Raw genomic sequence first — 22,348 nt, forward strand, 5'->3', positions numbered from 1 at the left:
AACCATTTTGTTGCCGTGTTCTGTCCAATAGCATTATCCTCATACACGGCACAAATGTTTCTGGGTGCCTCCGCTGCTTTCACCTCTCTGCTGAACTCAAACAGGAGACTATGTCGGAAATGTTGCGATTTATCTGTTTGGCACTCCATTTTATAGCGTCCACAGCTCCACTCACTATCTCCAAATGACAAAATGATGAAATTACAATACGTAAACAAAAATAGCAATAGTCAACTACAAATAAAATGGCAGTCGATAAATAAATACACAGCAAAGAGAATACCAACACGCAAAACAAAAATGCTACGAACTTTTGTACCAACCTAATATATCTTAGTGACGAAGTGGTACAGCACTATAGCTAAACACCCAGAAATAACATACTCGTATCCCCGGGTGCATTCATGTTTTACCGAAAATTAAACCACCAAGGAACCACAGAAAGCTGTTTATTGTCCCATACTGCTACAATAACTGCATATCTAAAGGCACATGCTAAATCGGAACTCATTCTCCTCTCCGTCACTGTCTAACAAACATTTATTTTTTATCTGTTTTACAGTCTGTTCGACAAGGGCTTTCACCTTCCGGAATTGCAGTATGGCGACATCCTGGAACATCCGACAGCCCAGTGCTAACGTCAGTTTAGCAGAGGATATGTGGTGTCAAACAAGTAATCTCTTCAAAAATTTACTGTGCTGTATATGACGGTCACATATCTCAAACATTCGTAGGCCCAAGTGAACAGAGAGCTTCTCCAGTGCCAAAACTGGATGGTAACTGGCATTGACTAGTACAAATTATAAACGAATAGTTCCAAAATGTATGTCTCTGTTCGATAATCGAACAGGGCGTGGACAGTCTTTTCAGTTGCTTGTGAAGTCTTAATCGAGCAAGGAGCTACATTAACGGATTAGTCTTCAGTACCGGGACATGTTGACATTAGAGGCAACTTATGATCAAATCAAGTGGCGAAAATGGCGCAGCATCTACTTCTCATCGACATATCCCAACGATACAGAGATTTTCGTAGTAGACTTGTTAGCTAAGTAAAAACGGAATGGACAAAGTTAGCGGACACAGGCCGTAACATGGAAGGAACACAGTATTGCGTGATTCATCAACAGATTACACGCCACATTTGGTTTCTCAACTTGGCGCTCGTGAGAAGAGAATGTCTTACTCTTAACAGGCCACGACGCAAGTCACATGAATACCAATAAAAGGAGACATTTCTTAAAGTTAAGTCGTTCTGCACAATGTGGTTTCTGCCTCACTGACGAGGACATTGTACATATATTCACTGAATGTGATAAGTACCACCATTCAGGAACAATTACGCTGTACTATATTTTAAAAATTATGGACTATTTGTCTCTTCGAGTAGCTCTTAGTTCCACGAATAGGTCCGTTGCCAAATGGGTCAGCATGTTCCGTTATTAATGTGTACAATACGATTTTATATTGAAACGTCTTGGCTCTAATTGTAATGGTGTAGTGAGACCAATGTACTTTGTGACTCCTACCCTTGTTTAATTATGTTTTATACTTTGTAATGAAATCAGTCCAATGTGGTGTTTACAAGTGACCCTGAAGGTAAATAAACATAATGTATCGAGCGTAAAAGGGCGAAGAATACTATTACTGTCTGATTGCCCTATTTGCGATAAATAAGATCAAGCATCTAGAGCAGTGGAAGTCAACCAGGTCTCCATCGTCCACTAGTGAGCGTTCCAGCTTTCATGACAAGCAGTAAGGGTTTTAAAGTGTTCGATAAGATGATGTTATATGCTGTAACTTGCTATAACTTTGCTTTATAAAGTTACTTCTGTACTTTAAGTCATCACTACTGTGGAACCGGTGGACGGTTACAGTATTTTACTACTTGTAGTGATACGAAAGTTGGCGTTGGGTTGAAAAGGTTGACTACCTCTGATCTACAGCGACCTGTACTGAAAAGTCCACAGACAACTAAGTGAGATCCGCTGGAAAATTTAAGTCGTCGACGAAAGCAGTGGCTTACAAAATATTTGTTCGACCGATTCTGTATTGATTAACGGAAGAAGTCGGATTATTCTAAGAGGGAGTCTGGGAGCCTTACCAGGTAGGATTAATGGGACGGAGGAGGAAGGGAGGGAGGGAGGGAGGGATAGAGTGTTCGGACGAAGTACGCCACGTTCCGTGACTGTACGTGATCATTTAGCAAACGCGAGAACATGACGGTGATGCTGCTCAGCAATCTCCAGACGCAGACTCTACAAGGAGGCGCTTTTGTATAACGGACAGGTTTACTGTAGAGATTCAGAGAGCATACCGGCACGTTCGAAGAGGCGTCTGGCAACATGTATTGTGCATTGTGTATCGAACCGGGAACCTAGAAACGACGGAGAGGCTTCTTCTCCGCCATCGCCCTCAGTGGTTCATTACCCTACAACAGGCTACAGCAGTCCACTCACCCCACCGCCGCCCCACACCGAACACAGGGTTATTGTGCGGTACGGCCCGACATAGTTTAACTGAGGCGGAATAAGGGGAACCGGCCCGCATTCGCCGAGGCAGACGGAAAACCTACTTAAAAACCATCCACAGGCTGGCCGGCACACCAGACCTCGACACTAATCCAGCGGGCGGATTTTTGCCGAGGACCGGCGCGCTTTCCCGCTCGGGAAGCAACGCGTTAGACCGTGCGGCTAACCGGGCGGGCGGCAGCATGTGACTCCATCGCACATACGTCTCGCGACGAAAACCTCAGAGAAGAGGAAGCTCTTATGGGGGTAGGTGATATTTGTACCAGATATACATACACACACACACACACACACACACACACACACACACACACACACACCGTAAAAAGGGTTGCATAGTACAGACACAGATAGCCCACAGCTCTGACTTTTCGCTATTGGGTAGTTTTTTGATTTTTGCGGTTCTCGGAATGCGGTGCAACTCCCCGGAAACACAGCTATTCGTCTTCTCTCACTCCATGCGTTACATCGTGATTCTCGCTCCCGCGAGGAAAACTGTTTCAGATGTACGACTTAATGTACCATTTAGCGTCAAACTTCTTATATACTAACGTCTTGAACGTTACAACACCTTGGTAGCATGGCTCGAAAGAATTAAAAAACCGAAGATGTGGTGAAAACAGCATCAGTGATACGAAATTAAGATAGCAGAAAGATTGTGTACACATGAACCCAGCACCGTGACTGGAAATTCAGTGAGTACGCTACTTTTATGATGACTGTCACCTAAAGTGGAACCGTGGAAGTAAGTGTCAGTATGCCTGAAGGGGGCTCGAAGGACCGAACGTCCGGAAGGGGCAGAATGATCAGTCTCCTGGAAATGGCTGGGTCTTCTCCTGATATTTCGGCTAGCACAGGTCATGCTGCTACAGTAGACCAGAATTTAACGTCCTTTCAACATCTGAGACATAGCGAGCTGGGATGAGACAGGAAAGGGAAGCGTGGGTCATTTCGAAACATCAGTCACGACATTTGCCTGGAGTGTTTTAGGACAGCCACGGTAAATATAAATCGAGTAGACCGGATCGAAATTTGGACCTCATTCCTCAACGATACAAGTAAAGTCGTATTGCACTGTTTGCTAGGATACTCTGAAGGGCAGCTTCCGCCGCGTAATTGGAAAAGTTTTTCTGTTCTTCACGCACATTGGCACCTTTCCTCCGTGAAGTGTGGGAGTTGTGTGCTTAAGTGTCTTTGATAAGTGTAAGTGACTGTAATGGATATGAGCAGTATGATGCCATGTTGGTGTTGGATGATGAGGGTGAAACTCGGTCCCAGCCCAGAGCCTGTTCCTCTTGAATAGCACCGACTTTGTCCCCATCCGAGGAACAGGTTACCATCAGCAGAGACATGTGCTCTGAGTTCATGAGACATTGCGGACAGGTTTGGAATTTAATAAAGGACTTCGGCGCAAAGATTGGTGATCAGGAACTTCACGCCACCACCCCTTCCCCCTTTGCTATAAAGGTGAAGGGAAGGCAGCCACCGGCACGTAACGTACCCAGGCGCTTACTCATCCAGGCACTGGCCACACCCGACGTAGCTTAACATCGGTGACCTGACGAGAACCGGTGTAATCAATGAGTCAAAGTCGTTGGCGAGAATACGAGTGGAATGCCTTAACTGCAGCGCCTTCTCGCCCCGTCTAACAGAACGGAGGCTCTGAAGTGAACACCAAGAATTGTCGACATGTACCTCAACATTTCATTTCTGCGACGCTGTCTGATAAAAGATCTAATGAATGATGTGCATACCCTTAGCCATGAGATAACTGTGTAATAGTATTTGGCCTTATTTCGGGTGTGTCTCCTTAATGGTGTCAAACGCATTTTCTACGGAGTTTCGGCAGATTTTTGTAATTTTGTTTTTGCACTGCGTAGCTGGAGTCTGCCCAAACAATAACAGCTCGTCACGTCTTTCATTCGACGTCCAGTGTCAACAGAAAATGTCGATTTGCTCCCCGTCACAAAGGAAATGATTCTTAAAAGCGGGTGCCCATTCAACAGAGCACTCCCAGCTTAGTCTATCGCGATATTTATTTTATGGGCATGTACTAACGGAAAAAGTTAAACAAGAAGAATAACCAGTACTCTAGCAGCGAATGAGCAGCGCTGCATGCTTGGCAGCAGCATTCTGCTCGGGGCAGGGCAGTGCAGTCGCTTCTGGAATACTGTTTATTCTTCATGTTTTACTGTTCCTGCTAACACATATTGATAAAAAAGCAAATATCGCATGAGATTAATCTGGGACCACTCTATCAAATGGGCAGGTAAAATTCCGCTTCGAGAAAATACGCCTGACGACTCTTAGGAGAGACACCCTCTATATTTCTTAGATATATACAACAATATTTATAAAATATTAAGCATAATATTTCATATTTTAATAATCTTTCCAACCTGTACTTGCAAAATACAAAACTTGTGTCTCACTGACTTCCTATGGCACTTACCTCTTACGAACTTTTTTTACACATATCACAGATAAATGCAAAGGGACCGAAAACTCTTTTCTTTGTTACAATCTTTATCTTCCTACCTGCTACTATTTAACACGCAAAGGTGAAACTTGTGTCAAAAACGTTGGAAGAATTCTTTTTATTTTGATTTAATCAGCGTGGCTGTACTTTTTTACCACTACTGTAACCAGGAAACGACTGATTCTTGAGTTTCTCCCGGCGTATTTGATAATCAACATATCCAAGGGTGTACTGCCGGTCTACAGTGTCCAACGGGCACAATATTTCGGCAATCATACATGTCGCCATCATCAGGTGAACTGACGGACTGAGCTCCTGTGAACGTGCCGGCACGTTCACAGGAGCTCAGTCCGTCAGTTCACCTTATGATGGCGACATGTATGATCGCCGAAATATTGTGCCCGTTGGACACTGTAGACCGGCAGTACACCCGTGGATATTTTGATTAGGAAATGATTGAATTAGCTAGTATAAGTGGAGGGAGTCATGGATATCCTTTCGTTTATGGGCCGGTGTCCACGTACTTACGAAGGTCCATGCAGATTGCATCGTGTGTTTGGGGAAAATTAAAACGCAATATTCAGTGCATGCTTGATATTCTGAAGCCTGCTAATAACGACATTTCATTTTATTACGCGAAGGTGTGGACTCTTGACTCATAAAAAGAATTTTGCGACAGAAGTTTTGTGTTGATAAAGTAACTAGTTCTAAGTTTCCCTTTAACTCACTTTTCTAAAATAACTTTTCGGCTTAAGTCCAAGAAGAAAGACGCATTTAGATATTTGTTAAACGGTTGCATTTTGTTCAAGTACAATACACAACGGTTTTCCGTAACAAAATGAGACAAGATAATTCCTACTTATTTACTGTACAACAAAAAGAAATTAAATTTGCAAACAGTATTGCTTTTTCTCTGTAATAACGATATCTTTCTGTTGATTTATCCCGCGATGCTAAATATGTAAAAAAAAAGACTTTTCTATAATTATTTAAAAAAATTACAAAACCAAACCTGTTTATTGGCCTCTTGCTCAATAGCTGCAATTCATGAAATGCATCAGTGATACACCTTCGCATCATACGGATGTCAGTAGATTTTAGAGAACTTATCTGCGAACCGGAAACGTTCTGAACTTGCTGTAACGTAAGGTCAAATAACAAACAATACTGATGAAGGGACTCATTTCTTTTCTCAACATACCGTATAAAGTGACTTGTTGAGTGAAATAATTTTATGCTCACCTTATTGCACCCATTCTGCTTTGTAGTGTCTGGAACCCCTCCGATTTTCAAACTGGTTCATCGGTTCATCTCCTAGAAAATGGAAAGAAAAGAAATCTTTAGTATTAGTTCTTCGATATTACACAGAAAGATTCTTTCGGAGCAGGTCGAGAAGAGTCGTGAATATTCATGAAACTATGGAAGGTATTTATGGAAAAATTGTGGTGAAGTCTTTCGAGTGATTAGCGGGCGACATCCAGCTCCCACTATCTTGTGCTAACCGTTTTGCACTGATGAGTCAAAACAAGACAGCTGCTTAACAGCGTGTTGACGCTGCTCCAAAACGTAATACTGTAGCGATTCTGCGTGGCATGGATTCCACAAGTCTTTGGTAGGTTTCCATAGGTATATGGAACTAAATGTCTACGAAAAGGTAGCGCAATTACCGTAAATTTCGTGCCAGTGGTTTTTGGCTCCAGAGGTCGCATCCCATCGGGTTCAAATCGGGCGAATTTGGTGTCCAAGAAATCGACGTAAGTTCGCTATCATGCTCCTTAAACAACTGTAACACGATTTTGGCCTTTTGAGACAGAGTTATCCCGCTGGAAGAGGCCATCGCTGTAGGAGAAGACATCACGGATGAAGGAATGCAGATGGTCCGCAGCAACGTTCAGATAGTCCACAGCTGTCACCTTGCTTTCGATTACTATCTCAGGTTCCAAGGAAGTTCATGTGAATGTCCCCCTTAGCAAAATACAGTCCTCACTGGCATGCGTCTGTGGAGCAGTGTGTTTCGAGCGGTGGCTGGGCGTATCTGACACGTCCATCGTCCCAGTGTACCAAGAAATGCAATTCGTCCGACCAAACGACACGCTTCCGCTTTACATGATCCCGCGTCCACTGGTTTCACCATCCACCAACCACTTTCCATAGACTCTCTAGACAATTCCACGCGAAAAACCGATCAGCTTCGCAGTTTCCGAGATCTTCTTTCCCACTTGCCAGATTATAACAATCTGCCCTTTTCCAAAGTTACTTTTGTTTACGGTTTCCCCATTTGCGGCCCGTTTCGTCGCTAGAATGATTTCTCAGCCGTTCTGCAGGGTGTAAAGTACAGGAGTGACAGAAGTTCCTGAATCGCTTCTAAAATACCTTTATACGCTCACAGATATACATTCTTAAGGTATTCTTGTCGAAAATCACTATCAGTTTACTGGGGTAGATAGTATGCAGCACACCTGGTTAGTAAACCCTGGTAGGTTAGTGGAATGTCGTCGTCCCAGGACCGGCGGGTAGTAAAGGACACCAAAAGTCGCTGTAAGTGTCAGTGCACATTTTATCTCTAACTAAAGTAAGTTGTTCCCCATTACCTGATCTATCACCCCTGCAGGTTTGATGCAAAGACTTTGAAACACACTGTATACTTTCCATGCCGTGTCACGTACCTGCAACGCCACCAGGATGCACTCTGTCTCGCCTTGGGCAGTGGTTACAATGTTCTGGTTCATCAATTAAATGCGTATTGCTTTCTCCTTAAACTCATTATCCTAAATCATCTGTTCTACATACTGACACGCCAGGTTAGGCGAGAGCGCTTCCTAGAGTCGGGTACGCGCGCCGGCCCTGGATCGGAGTCGCCCGGCGGATTAACGACAAGGGCCGGTGTGCCGGCCAGCCTGGATGTTTTTAGGCTGTTTGCCACATCCCCTATGTGAATACCGGGCTGGTCCCCACGTTCCGCCTGAGTTACACACTGCGCAGACGTCTGAATACGTTCACACTCTTCCATGGATTACACTAGACGCAGACAGCTGGGGTACACTATTTCCGTCCCGGGGGGAACAGAGTGGCGGCAGGAAGGGTATCTGGCCACCCATTACCATTAACCTTGCCAAATCCGATACTAACAATGCCGACCTTGCGAAACGGCGAGATAAAGGCACAAGTGAAAGAAGAAGATCTGTTCTACGTTTACAAACTTTCTTTCCTATCTCCTGATACAAAGCTGTTGTATGATGTGTGTCCAAAAAGTACCATAAGTTCTGATCAGTCGCGAAATGGAAACCACAGTGAAAATCCGATGAAGCTTTGCACAGCCGTGTTGGGCAGTGTCTCTAGGACGCCCCTCGATCTCGTCACAATGCACTCTGCAGTTCTGAGCGCACAGTGAGCTCGTAAAGATACCCAGAAAATGTCTCCCGCCACGTATGAATGCCTGTCGAGAGATTTCGTCTGATTTCATGCAAGCCCACATAAGGTAACTATCACGCATTTTCTTCTTCACTGCAATCCTCGCTCGCACACTGCGGGGGTAATGAGGACGCTCCTGTAGCGTGTGTCGATGGGAAGTGTTCCATCACCCATCACACAACCCGGACGTGGCTACATGCTATTTTCCACCTGTACTCACTTGTACAGCTGACTATGAAGACAGCATTTTGCCACAGACAACGAGCTACAGGCAAACATGGAGAATGGATGGAAAGGATAGGCGACTGCCTTATATGACGAGGGTGTTGGGAAGTTGGTACAAAGCTACAACAGATGTCTAAGCCGGAGCGGGCGAATACGTAGAAAAGTAGCTAGATGGCGTAGCTAACTGTTGCAAATGAAACATTTCTCATTTTCACTATGGTTTCCATTTCGCAACCGATAGGATGATTCTTTACGGACAACCCTCGCACATGTTCCACTAGCTTGCCTGTTCCTTTAGAAAGGATTTGCCACAGACTTCTTTACTCACTTATTCAGTAACGCCTCACAGCGCATTTCACACGTTTTCAGTCTTCCTTTTCCGGTTTTCCTATTGTTCGCCTTTCATACAGCGCAGTGCTCTAGACGTGCGAAGTTTTTCACTTGCACGCTTGTTCCTATGTTAAATTTCCCTTATCATTCTTTGAGATGCTGAAGTGGAATGAATTCGTCATGCGCTCGTCCTTTGAGAGCGTACGGGAACAGCTTAGGGCAGGACTATGAACCACCTCGTATCGTTAGAGGTCTGGAGCATTCAAGTATCCGCGGTAGTAAGTAGTTTGCGGGTAAAAGCCACTCCTATATTTACAAATACCCGCAATTATAATTGCTTTGTGGTTTAAAGTTGACAGAGGAAAAACATGCCTCCGTCCTTAACGTTTAGATTCAAGAGCTTTACCTGCACTTATTGGCTGTTTTGGTATGAAATCCTTAGTGAAATTATCAAATGCTGCCAGAGAAACTTTGTAGATCATTCCATGACGCTTCGTCTTACAGACCTACAGTTTAACATGGACTCCGAAACGTGTCACATTTCGGAATTTTTCACGTAACAAATCATTGTCTGAAGCGAGAAAGCGATGCTGGAAAAAAATCTCCGAATAATCATTATGCAAACGAAAATAATTCGGACCTGGCGTAAGCCTCTCGTCAGAGCTATGACATATCGAACAAGTCAAATGATCTATAAAATCGTAAAATCCACGTATGCGGATGAGGAACTTGCAGAGGCGGTGAGGATACTATATCAGTTGTCTGTGTAGACCGATATCTATGGTGCACTTGGACTCAAGCTTTCACTGTCTTTGTTTCGTGCATACATCTCCCATGAAACAGGGCCGGAATACGTGTTGAGGCGAATATAATCTTTGAGATCTCTTCGAGAGCGTCATCTAGAATATGGAACATGACAGAAAAACGACTGGGGGCGGATGGCGACCCTGTGGCTCGCATAAGTGGAGGCCGCTACCAACACCGCACATTACGGACCGTCTACACACGTAGTGATAAACCTGAGGTCCTTTTTGCACGCCACTATCTCCGTTATGATGAAAGCTATTCGTGATTTTCGGAGCGTGCCCAGAAGACTCAAATTACATAAATTTACTGTCTGCTAATGTTAGTTGTGAGAACAACAACAATAATAATAACAATAATAGTAATCCTAATACATTATTATTATTATTAAGACTGTGTTTCATTGCCAAAAAAGTTTCGCCTTAATCTGGATATGTATAAGTCACATCCAGAAGTCATTTGTTATTTGGTTGCAACGCCATTTCCTATCACCCGGGACAACCGGAGTCGGTGAAGATTATTCGAAATTCTCCTCCGGCTACCAGGAAAATAAGACAGACAAAGAGAATCCCAACTAAGGAGATGTGGCGGGGAATTGTCCATTTCTACCGTCTCCCTTACACGCCTCCGAATCTGAGAGGTATATTTTCATTTCAAGTACATTCGAACTTCACTGTACATGTCTACTGACAACGTATGAACTGAAGTGTAGGGCAAAGACTGATTAGATATTACCGCAGCAGAGCAATCTGACTTTTACTTGGCCGGCCGGTGTGGCCGTGCGGTTCTAAGCGCTTCAGTTTGGAACCGCGTGACCGCTACGGTCGCAGGTTCGAATCCTGCCTCGGGCGTGGATGTGTGTGATGTCCTTAGGTTAGTTAGGTTTAAGTAGTTCTAAGTTCTAGGGGACTGATGACCTCAGAAGTTAAGTCCCATAGTGCTCAGAGCCATTTGAACCATTTGACTTTTACTTCTAAGGTTAACAGCATTACACTGAAGTGACAAGAGTCATGGTATAGCGGTATGCACATATATAGGTTGCCGTAACATCGCGTACACAAGATATAAAAGAGAAGTGCACTGGCGGAGCTGTCATTTGTATTCTGGTTTCCGACGTGATTTTGGTTGCACGACGGGAATCAATGAAATCTGAACGCAGAATGGTAGATGAAGCTAGACGCATGGTACACTCCAATTCGGAAACCATTATTCTGAGATACACCTTGTCAAGAATGTGCCGAAAGTACAGAATTTCAGGCATTACCTCTCACCACGGACAACGCAGTGTCCGACTGCGTTCACTTATTGACTGAGAGCAGCAGCGTTTTCGTAGAGTTGTCGTTGTTGTTGTTGTTGTTGTTGTTGTGGTCTTCAGTCCTGAGACTGGTTTGATGCAGCTCTCCATGCTACTCTATCCTGTACAAGCTTCTTCATCTCCCAGTACTTACTGCAACCTACATCCTTCTGAATCTGCTTAGTGTATTCATCTCTTGGTCTCCCTCTACGATTTTTACCCTCCACGCTGCCGTCCAATGCTAAATTTGTGATCCCTTGATGCCTCAGAACATGTCCTACCCTTCTTCTTGTCAAGTTGTGCCACAAACTCCTCTTCTCCCCGATTCTATTCAATACCTCCTGTTGTCAGTGCTAACAAAAAGGCAACACTGCGTAAAATAACCGCAGAAATCAATATGGGACATACAATGAACGTATCCGTTAGGAAAGTACGGCGAAATCCGACATTAGTAGGTTATGGTAGCACAAGACCGACGCGAGTGCCTTTGCACGACATCGCCTACAGCGCTTCTACTGGGCTCGTGACCATATCGGTTGGACCCTAGACGACTGGAAGGCCGTGGCCTCGTCAGATGAGTCCCGACTGCAGTGGGCAGAGTGTGGGGGCAGGCCTCACGAAGCCTTTGGCCCAAGTTGTCAACAAGGCATTGTGCAGGCTAGGGGTGGCTCCATAATGGTGTGGGCTGTGTCTACATAAACTGATCATTTACTGGAAATGATGGTGGTCGGCTGCTTGGACATCATTTGCAGCCATTCATGGACATCATGTTCCCAAACAACGATATAATTTTTATAGATGACAATGCGCCATGTCACGGGTCCACAATTGTCCGCGACTGGTTTGTAGAACATTCTGAACAATTCGAGCGAATGATTTGGCGACCAAGACCGCACAACATGAATCCCTTCGACCAGTTATGGATAGCAATCGAGAGGTGAGTTCGTGCACAAAATCTTACACCGGCAACACTCCCGCAGTCCCCAAGGGACTTTCAACGACTCGAGTTGCTGCACTATGCCGGGCAAAAGAAGGTCCGACACGATATTAGGAGGCATCCCATGATTTATGTCACCTCACTGTACTTTTAATATCTACTGTCATTTCGTTTTTTATTATTTCACTCGCAACACAAGGTTTATATGTTTACAGCTGCAAATGACAATGTTCTCGTCTTGTATGTGTTGGCAACACATTCAAATACATGTGATCTCAAAATTTGTGCCTTCCGAATCTATGTACACATCTTGTCAATTCTTAAGCAACATATTATAGAGCGTTTTTAATAAGTCAACTGAAGAATCGAAACACCATATTGTCACGTAGAAGGTGTAATTAAATAAATGACGAACACTAACTTCACTTAACGAAGGTTTATTCAGAACATGCACATTCAAGAGCGCGGAGCGAACTGCCTCCGGCCAGAACACATACAGTATATATACGGCTACAGATCGTTCCAGTACAATGATTCTTGACATCTGTGGATACTTTTAGAATGTTCTCGAACTGAATATGGAAATTAAAATTATACAGTCGAGATGAGTTTTGAACTCACGACCCTCCATGCATCAGTTTTTTTTTTTTTTTTTTTTTTTTTGTTCGGTATAGTTCGTTGCGTTTGGTCTAGGCGGACGTCACAAGACATCCGTTCAAGTTGATCGTTGATTCCTTGACTCAGTTTTTTTTATTACAGAGAGCACACAGCCCTCTGACCGAACACGCTGAGGTACCGTGCCGGCGTTAAGTAGCACAACCACTACACTACGGTGCTTTTCAGCTTCTTCAGCGACAATATAAACGTGTAGACAACTTTAGTGATATGACACATCAGGAACTGACCACAATGGAAAACATCAACTACAAAAAGAAGAAAGGAATCTCCACTCGGCACAATATGTGTGATGGTGGTGGTGGTGGTGGTGGTGGTGGTGACGTCATTAACCCACGGAAGCGAGCAGATGAATAAAGAATAGGCCTTCAGAGGCGCATCATCTGCTTTTGTTACACTCTGTTGTTCAGAATTACTGTACGGCTTTATTCAGTCTCGTAAGAAATCATTCAGGCCGCCGTGACCACTTGTTGAAGTATAATCGGTTGGCGTCTGTCTCAGTATCTTCGGTCGACATTTGTTCAACGATTTTCCGGACGTTTCGCCAGAACTAGGAGTTGGCATTGTCAAAGGTTTACTCTTCATTGCTGGTAGAGGACAAAACCTTTGACAATGCCAGCCACTAGTGCTGGCGAAACGTCTGCAAAATCGGTAAACAAACGTCGGCCTGCCGGCAATAAATCAGCGTTCTCATATCCCCTTCAATGCAATATCAAAGTCCCAAAGGAGCGTCTTCATAAAGAATTCCACGCATCCACAGGTCCGGAGAACATGGGGGCCACTCTATTTGTGAGATGGTCTCTGTCTATAGTATGCCGATAGTTTTTCGAGAATGAGCGTTTGAGTATGATATTAAAAGAGCCAACCGTCCCACGGAACAGATTTCCCTCAAATATATTGGTAGAATACCATTATCCTGCTACCACAGTCGCTGTACAGTAGGAAAATAGTTGCATTTATGATGCTGCCGCACGGACCGTAATTTTTAATACAGCTTACGATACTTTTTGGACAGATAAACCACTTCCTCTTTCTCTCCAGACCAGTTGGTAACAGGAATGGATCGGTACAATGAAGAGAAGATTAACCTGAGAACTCTGTCGTGGTCTATTGCGTTCAACAAAATCACCCCACTAAGTAGGCAGTACCGAGATAATGTCGACTCATACACCGAAGTAATTTGGCAGTGCCCTTGCCGGGAGTCAGCAGAATCCACTGAGTGACATTCCGAGCGTACGTGGCACCGGGGCAGTCCTCGTGAAACAGCTGTTGTGGAACTAGGGTGCCTGAAATAGAGGACTAACGGAATTTTGCAGGAATTTAGGACTTCTGTTATAAAGGCTGTTTACGATCTCTACAATAGACGGACATAGCTATTGTTCTAGTTAACAGCACCGATCTTCAGTCGTAACGTCACACCTTTTCGTCACTGACATCATACGCACACTGATGCTGACACTGACCGCCTGGAGTCAAACTGCTGCCCTTCCACGATTATTACCATTCTCGTATAGGATTATTCACTGCATGCCGCAATACTGAGCTACACAAGATCGAAACTTCCTGTGAGGTTAAAGGTGTATGCCAGGCCCGGAATCGAATCTGGGACCTTTGATTTTCGCGGAAGTACTCAGCTGACTGAGCTATGTAGGCAAGACCACGACCTGCCGTTATAGCTTTACTTCCGCCAGCACCTCGTCTCCTAGCTTTCAGACTTCTTTTCTTCTATGAGTGGTAGTCCCGCACGAAATGCAAGAAAATTTCTGGAACTGTGGAAGGTACGAGAAAAATTACACGCGGAAGTGAAGGATGTGGGGGAATAGAGTTGTCCTTGCCACTGGGGCAGTCCTCGTAAAACAGTCGGTATAGCACTTGCCCGCGTAACACAAAGGTACCAGAGTCGAGTCCTGGTACAGCACACAATTTTGATTTACCAGGAAGACGCAAATCAGCTCACACTCTGCTGCAAAGTGAAAATCCATTTTTCATACAAACGATTGCTTCTGATTTCAATATTGATTACAGCAGATTTTCCTTGATTGGTCAGTTCAGATAGCGCTTATGCGTGGTGTACTGAAATGTGTCGTTTGCAGTAGCCCCTACGAGGACCTACATATAGATAGCATCCAGGATATCTAATGTATTATATTGCTGAAACGCAGCTACGATTGTGGTAATTTGGTTTACTTTGACAGTTCTCAAGAAATGTAGATACTAATTTAAGTTTTCCATTTTTCACTTCCAGTCTGGTTTGACACCTGTAGGCTCACATCTAGAGTAGGTATCAGCTGAAGCTCTATACTGACATGCACTTCCTGTGGAGGAAGATGCATCCGGTAATTGACTAGCTGCAGTCCAGGGAACGCTCGATTGCTGTTAGCTCCTGTTATCTGATGTAGCGATCTGCTGATATCGATAGCTAATACTGTACTCTACAGTGGAGCACAGTACGATGCCTGTTTCCTATAATGCAATTTATCAACAAATCTGAAATTTGTGAGAGTGAATAACTCCTAACGATTTACGCATGATCGAAAGATACGACCCCCATAATCCATTAACCCACTGTTAACAGTAAGAATTAAGTAGTAACTGCAAAGAGCTCTCTGACGAAATTAAGCGTTAAGTAGCAACACTTGACAGATTGAACTTCCCGCTGGTGGCTACTAAATATCTCACCGACAAAACATTTTTTTAGCTAATTGTACCTTAATTTATAATGGCGTGTAGAATCCCTAAGGGTATCATCTACTGTTCTGCTCTTTACGTATTGGTGTTATACCGAGTGCCCCTTAAAATGCGTGGCCCTTCATCGGCTGCAAATATGACACATCTAAACAAATACAAAAATATACTTCAAAGTGGGATTTAATCTGCCTGGTTTCCGTATGTGTGCTCTTACGATACTGATACAGTCGGATACTGTTGTCGAGGATGTTCAAAATGAGCACCTGCTGTTTTAGTGTCACCATCCAGCCTTCGAGAAACAGTATTAATATTACACTGATAAAGACGTTTTCATCTTACCCATGAATTCGGGATCTTGTCTTCATCGTTCAGTGGCAAAGTGCTGTTTCGGCCTACAGTAAACGTTTTGGAACTTGCTTTCGGTTTTAGGAAACATAGCTAACGTAAATTACAGTATTACTTCCTTGAAGCCCATTCATATCGGGTGCGTCCAAGTGAATCGGTGAAAACAACAGTATCGGATGAGATAGCACTCATTATGTAATGATAAGCATTTCTTTCAGCCTGATATCACGCATACAGGTATATACTTTCAGATATGGAATAATACAGAGGAATATAATGTGGCAGGTGATTTGTAATACTTATCTCTACGACGCGAGGCATGATACGACATTTCTGTGCCAATAACATAGCGTAGAAATACGGCACGGTATCACCGGAAACATCAGACGTTCCTTCGTACTTATTTGACACGGCACATATCCAGCGAAATTCTCGATGGGCTACGGACAAATTGGCCACTTGGCGTGATGAGCAATAAGGTCAGCAACAGTCGTGGTCGCAGCTCCACTGTCCGCAATACGCCATTCACAGGACTCTCAGAAAAAACAAACCCCATTCGATTTCGGAAGACACATTGACACAGCAGGTGAGTAGATTTTAGCAAGACGATCAATAACTTAATGTTGACGAGCACTGTCGTCAAAAAAAAAAAACTGGAAAGCGCATCAGCATACTACAGGAGGACCCAAAAGCTCCCTCTGCCACATATCGTAAGATGTCTAGCTGATTAGAGATGTAGGTGTAGATCTTGTCCCTAAGTCATCGATCCGTCAGAGAATCGTTTCAGATAATGTGGAAACCGGGTCCCTCGTCTGATGCCGATTGCTGTCCTCGGCTCATCGACAATATACTGGAATGTTTCACACTGACGTGCACACATGGGCAACTAATCGGACACAGTTTATGGAGAAGGGAGACCGCGTTCGTCGCCACAGCGAATGGAACAGTTCGTTATGTCACGTCACTGGAAGTGCCGTCAGACCTTCCGGTGCCAGTCGGCATGATTGAAGAGCAGAATGAACAAGGCACGTGTTGTTGTTGCTGCTGTTGTCTTCAGTCCGAAGACTGATTTGGTGCATCTCTCTACGCTAGTCTATCCTGAGGAGGCCTCTTCAACTCTGCAAAGCAATTACAACCAACACTCATTTGAACCTGCTTACTATAGTCGTGTCGTGCTGCCCCCGTTCACACGCTCTCAGTGCCGTTGCCATACCGACGATTCCTTGATGCCTCATGGTATGTACACATACCAAAAAAAGTTTTGCATCACCCCGATTCCCACAACTGAAGATAGACGTTGACTGTGGATATTGTATCACAGACACAGTCCCTTTGACTGTTCACAGATGTTAATAAACCCGCCCAATGACGTAAACAACCATGCATGAGCAGCGTCTATTAGACGGAGGGAGTCCGACAGCCGATCAGCTCCAGTTATTCCACCAGGGAGGAGGCACACGGCTTGTCTGTAGTTCAACTATGCCCAGTCGGTCAATACCGCGGTTCGATCGCATCCGCATTGTTACTTTTTGCCAGGAAGGGCTCTCAACAAAGGAAGTGTCCAGTGAACCAAAGTGATGCTGTTCCGACGTGGAGGAGATACAGAGAAATAGGAACTGTCGATGACATGCCTCGCTCAGGCCGCACAAGACCTACTACTGCAGTGGATAACGACTACCTACGGTCTATGGCTCGGAGGAACCCTGACAGAAAAGCCACCATGTTGAATAATGTTTTTCGTGCAGCCACAGGACGTCGTGTTGCGACTCAAAGTGTGCGCAATAGGCTGCATGACGCGTAACTTCGCTCCCGACGTCCATGGCGAGGTCCATCTTTGCAACCACGACACCATGCAGCGCGGTACAGACGGGCCCTACAACATGCCGAATGGACCTCTCAGGATTGGCATCACGTTCTCATCATTGATGTGTGTCGCCTGTTTGGCGACAACCCGGTCAGGCTGAAAGAATTACACACACTGTCCAGCGAGTGCAGCAAGGTGGAGGTTCCCTACTATTTGGGGGTGGCATTATGTGGAGCCGACGTATGCCACTGGTGGCAATTGAAGGCGCCGTAACGGCTGCACGATACGTGAATGCCATCCTCCGAGCGATAGTGCAACCATATCGGCAGCATATTGGCGAGGCATTCGTCTTCATGGACGACAGTTCGCATCCCAATCGTGCACAGCTTGTGAATGACTTCTTTCAGGATAACGACAGTGCTCAACTAGAGTGGCCAGCATGTCCTCCAGACATGAACTCTATCCAACATGCCTTGGATCGTTTGAAAAGGGCTGTTTATGGACGACGTGACCCACCAACCACTTTTGAATCGTCGTTGAGGAGTGGGGCAATCTGTACCAACAGTACTTTGATGAACTTGTGGATAGTATGCCACGACGAGTACAGCCATGCATCAATGAAAGAGGATGTGCTACTGGGTATTAAAGGTACCGGTGTGTAGAGCAATCTGGACCACCACCTCGGAATGTCCTTCTGAATGGTGGTACAACATGCAATGTGTGGTTTTCATGAGCAATAAAAAGGGCGGAAATGATTAATCGATCCCTCTGTTAGTGAAGCTGTGCCATAAATTTGTTCTCGCCCCCCCCCCCCCCCCTCCAATTCTGTGCAGTAACTCCTCATTAGTTATTCGATCTATCCATTTATTCTTCACCATCCTTATGTAACACCACATTTCAAAAGCTTCTACTCTGTTCTTGTCTGATCTTTTTATCGAGTGAGTTTCACTTCCGCATAAGGCTACATTCCATACAAATAACTACGGAAAAGGCTCCTAGCACTTACATTTATATTCGATGTTAACAAATTTCTCTTTCAGACCATTATTTTGTTATGTGTTATAGAGTGAGAGCAAAATTAACTATCGATAGACATTACCTACACAATCGCGATGTTAAATTTTTTGTATCGATTTGTGTTACTGGATAGGAGTAACAGGTACTATATTGAAGCCATTCCTTAACTACCATTTAGTCTCTACAAACATGTAACGCGCCAGTTATTCAATTCCTAAATTCCTTGACGATACATCTCCGCTCCTTGGTCAATGAGTCATTCGAGAATCTCTATGGCCACGCCTTCATCGTTGGAGAATCACTAGATGGTGCACCATCTGGACTTGCCCATCAGCGTCACGCACGTCCCTACGGTCTTGGTCAAACGACTGGTGCCATTTCACGAACGCTGGACGTGACACTGCATTTGGTCCTTATACCGCCAGAAGTCGACGCGGAATTTGTGTGCAGTTTAGACCATTTGCTCCCAAGAATCGTATGCCCCGCCTACTTTAACACTATCATGCGTTTCCATTTGCCGCGCCATTCCAAAGGCACATTCTCATACACCTGTTACCTGTACCGAAGCAGATCTCTGGCTGCAGGAAAGCCGGAACATTTACTCTCTTCTAACAATGCGTCACTCTTGTTGCGTCACGGTCTTAGCCTTGGACGACATGTGTAACCCACATTCTGTAGTCCCTGCGTATTACATGACTCATATATGGATACAGAAGTACCTCACATTTTGTCACGATTATGTTCGACAGGCAACTTCGGTGGATGAAGCGTCGATAAATATTAGGAAAAGTAAACACTAAGGATAAGCCCAGAAGTTTAGCCTGCAATAATTTCATATGAATGCCTGTTTCTCTTCCTCATTTCACATTCTTAACTTAGCAACAGAAAATTGCAGATTTTCCATGAGGGAAAAGTTCTTACATTTATTTACTACATTTTGGAAATTTAACTTGTAACGGGACATGCTCCTCTAGCATTATTTTTACTCAACAGTAGTTGTCGATGCCAGCATTAATCTTTTTTCGAATTTTGGACAGGTCAGTATTATCTCAGTTGCTTTTTTGAAAACTTTCATACAAAACTTTCATACAATTTTTTACGCAGTACGTTAGAATTCAAGCTAAAATATATGAAAAGGAATTACTTCATAAATTTTTTTAGTTTCGATGCTATAATCGGTAAGTACTAGTTCTGAATGTAGAGTTAAAATTGTTTTTTAGAAACATGTGAAAAAATGAATTATTTGCACACTTAAAAATTTCTATTATTAATTACATAATCCCGTACTGTTTACTATTTTTATTTCTGGATTCATTTATGAAATAATAATGGAAATTTATAATGTAACGAAAACTGGTATAAATTAATTTGTTAAGAAAAATTGTAAACCCTTTGGAATGTTGATATTTCCGCAGAGTGTGGGAGTCGTAAGCTTTCCTCTGATGTGATCGGACGTATTTTTGTGTAACATGTGTGAACGATGTAATTTCGGCTTTGATAATGTGAAAAATCGAAATACTGTATGCCGCACCAAAATGTGAGAAAAACAGTGGAAAATATATTTACCTAAAAAAAATTCCGCAACAACAATCTTTCAATTTTATTAGTTCAAAGCAACCGCGAGGACCTGATGTTAGATTTTCAGCTTCCAGAATCAGACCCTTAAACAAGAAGAGCTGAAGTCATCTTAACATGACAAACTAACATCATCATCATCATCATCATCATCATCATCATCATCATCATCATCATTTAAGACTGATTATGCCTTTCAGCGTTCAGTCTGGAGCATAGCCTCCCTTATACAATTCCTCCATTATCCCCTATTCAGTGCTAACATTGGTGCCTCTTCTGATGTTAAACCTATTACTTCAAAATCATTCTTAACCGAATCCAGGTACCTTCTCCTCGGTCTGCCCCGACTCCTCCTACCCTCTACTGCAGAATCCATGAGTCTCTTGGGTAACCTTACTTCTCCCATGCGTGTAACATGACCCCACCATCTAAGCCTGTTCGCCCTGACTGCTACATCTATAGAGATCATTCCCAGTTTTTCTTTGATTTCCTCATTGTGGACACCCTCCTGCCATTGTTCCCATCTACTAGTACCTGCAATCATCCTAGCTACTTTCATATCCGTAACCTCAACCTTGTTGATAAGGTAACCTGAATCCACCCAGCTTTCGCTCCCATACAACAAAGTTGGTTGAAAGATTGAACGGTGCACAGATAACTTAGTCTTGGTACTGACTTCCTTCTTGCAGAAGAGAGTAGATCGTAGCTGAGCGCTCACTGCATTAGCTTTGCTACACCTCGCTTCCATTTCTTTCATTGTGTTGCCATCCTGTGAGAATATGCATCCTAAGTACTTGAAACCGTCCACCTGTTCTAACTTTGTTCCTCCTATTTGGCACTCAATCCGTTTATATTTCTTTCCCACTGACATTACTTTCGTTTTGGAGATGCTAATCTTCATACCATAGTCCTTACATTTCTGATCTAGCTCTGAAATATTACTTTGCAAACTTTCAATCGAATCTGCCATCACAACTAAGTCATCCGCATATGCAAGACTGCTTATTTTGTGTTCACATATCTTAATCTCACCCAGCCAGTCTATTGTTTTCAACATATGATCCATAAATAATATGAACAACAGTGGAGACAGGTTGCAGCCTTGTCTTACCCCTGAAACTACTCTGAACCATGAACTCATGGTGTGGGTTCCTGTAGTCATGTCCTAGTTCATGAAGCACGAGCAACGTATGAGTGGCCAAGTAAGTGGTCCTGACAGTCGGGATACCAGTTACTTTGGAATAAGGCTGGGCATCTCGGACATATTCTTAGTCGTGGTCACCTTTGTGCTCATACGGCAAAGACTACCAAATCCACCGGTTAGTCCCTCAGCCGTTAGGGGTAAAACCCAATGGGACTCGGGGCAAGTAAGGCTAGCAACCTGCTTCCCTGGTACTTTAAATATGATGCTGGCAACAATCAGAGCAAAATGCCTCGGACCTTTGGAGGTGACGGAGTCCCACCTCTAACTGACAAACCAGGGACTCCTAAGACAAACTAACTAAACTTTAAATTTTATTGTAATCTTCGCTCCTCTCAAATCTTCATAAAAGACTTTGGTTATCAATTTGTTGGACTGGGCATTGTCTAATGTGAACAACAGATGGAAGCAGGAAGGGGGACGGGGGGGGGGGGGGGGGCGGGGTGAGATTACAATCTACTCTGGAATACGCCATTGGCTTTCTCTTTGTAAATTACAGACGTTAATCTTTCTCTGTCTCCAAGAGTAAAGCATTTTTCTGTACTTATTAACTAAACCTAAAGTTTCTAGGCACTGCGTCTCCGGATACTGTTTGGAACCTTTGATGCATATTTCTATTTCAAAAGGTTCCAGATAACAAGCAAATCAAATAGCGTGGTGAGCAGTTCTGGTGAAAACGCTTTGGGGTAAAACTGAATAGCAGGGAAACTATGTGGCTTATGAGTACATTCAGTCACAGATCAGTAACTTCCTACAGCTTCAATTATCTTTCTTTTTTGCGTTAGTCTACTTGAGTGTTTGGAGTATATAGTGTCAGAAATCGTACAGGTAAGCCGACAACCAGTTATCAGCGGTGTTCAGAGCGGTGAAGCAAACAAGCAACGGTCGGAGATAAAGCATACGGGGCAGAATGCTTCGATTTCTTGTACCACGGCCAACAGTCGGGAGATGAACTGTGTTATCCCATTAGCGGCGTAGGCACGATGCCTATCTAAGTCGACAATGAGAAAGTACATCAAATGAGAAAGTAATTGG

General features: G+C 43.9%; 1 protein-coding gene across 5 annotated transcripts in view; it reads right to left on the bottom strand.

Annotated features, from left to right (window-relative positions):
* Positions 1-22,348, bottom strand: part of LOC126190720 (uncharacterized) — a 216,204-nt gene that overhangs the window by 100,042 nt on the left and 93,814 nt on the right. For 2 of the 5 annotated variants that reach the window (XM_049931195.1, XM_049931196.1), the window contains exons 2-3: positions 6,250-6,321; positions 6,020-6,144 (exon numbers count right to left, since the gene is read on the bottom strand). The gene's annotated coding sequence lies outside the window, so the exon portion shown is untranslated. Of the gene's footprint in view, positions 1-6,019; positions 6,175-6,249; positions 6,322-22,348 lie in introns of all 5 variants that reach the window. The other 3 variants (XM_049931198.1, XM_049931201.1, XM_049931197.1) reach the window with 2 other exon arrangements.

Source organism: Schistocerca cancellata, chromosome 6 (genome assembly GCF_023864275.1).
Source record: "Schistocerca cancellata isolate TAMUIC-IGC-003103 chromosome 6, iqSchCanc2.1, whole genome shotgun sequence".
Lineage (NCBI taxonomy): Eukaryota > Metazoa > Arthropoda > Insecta > Orthoptera > Acrididae > Schistocerca > Schistocerca cancellata.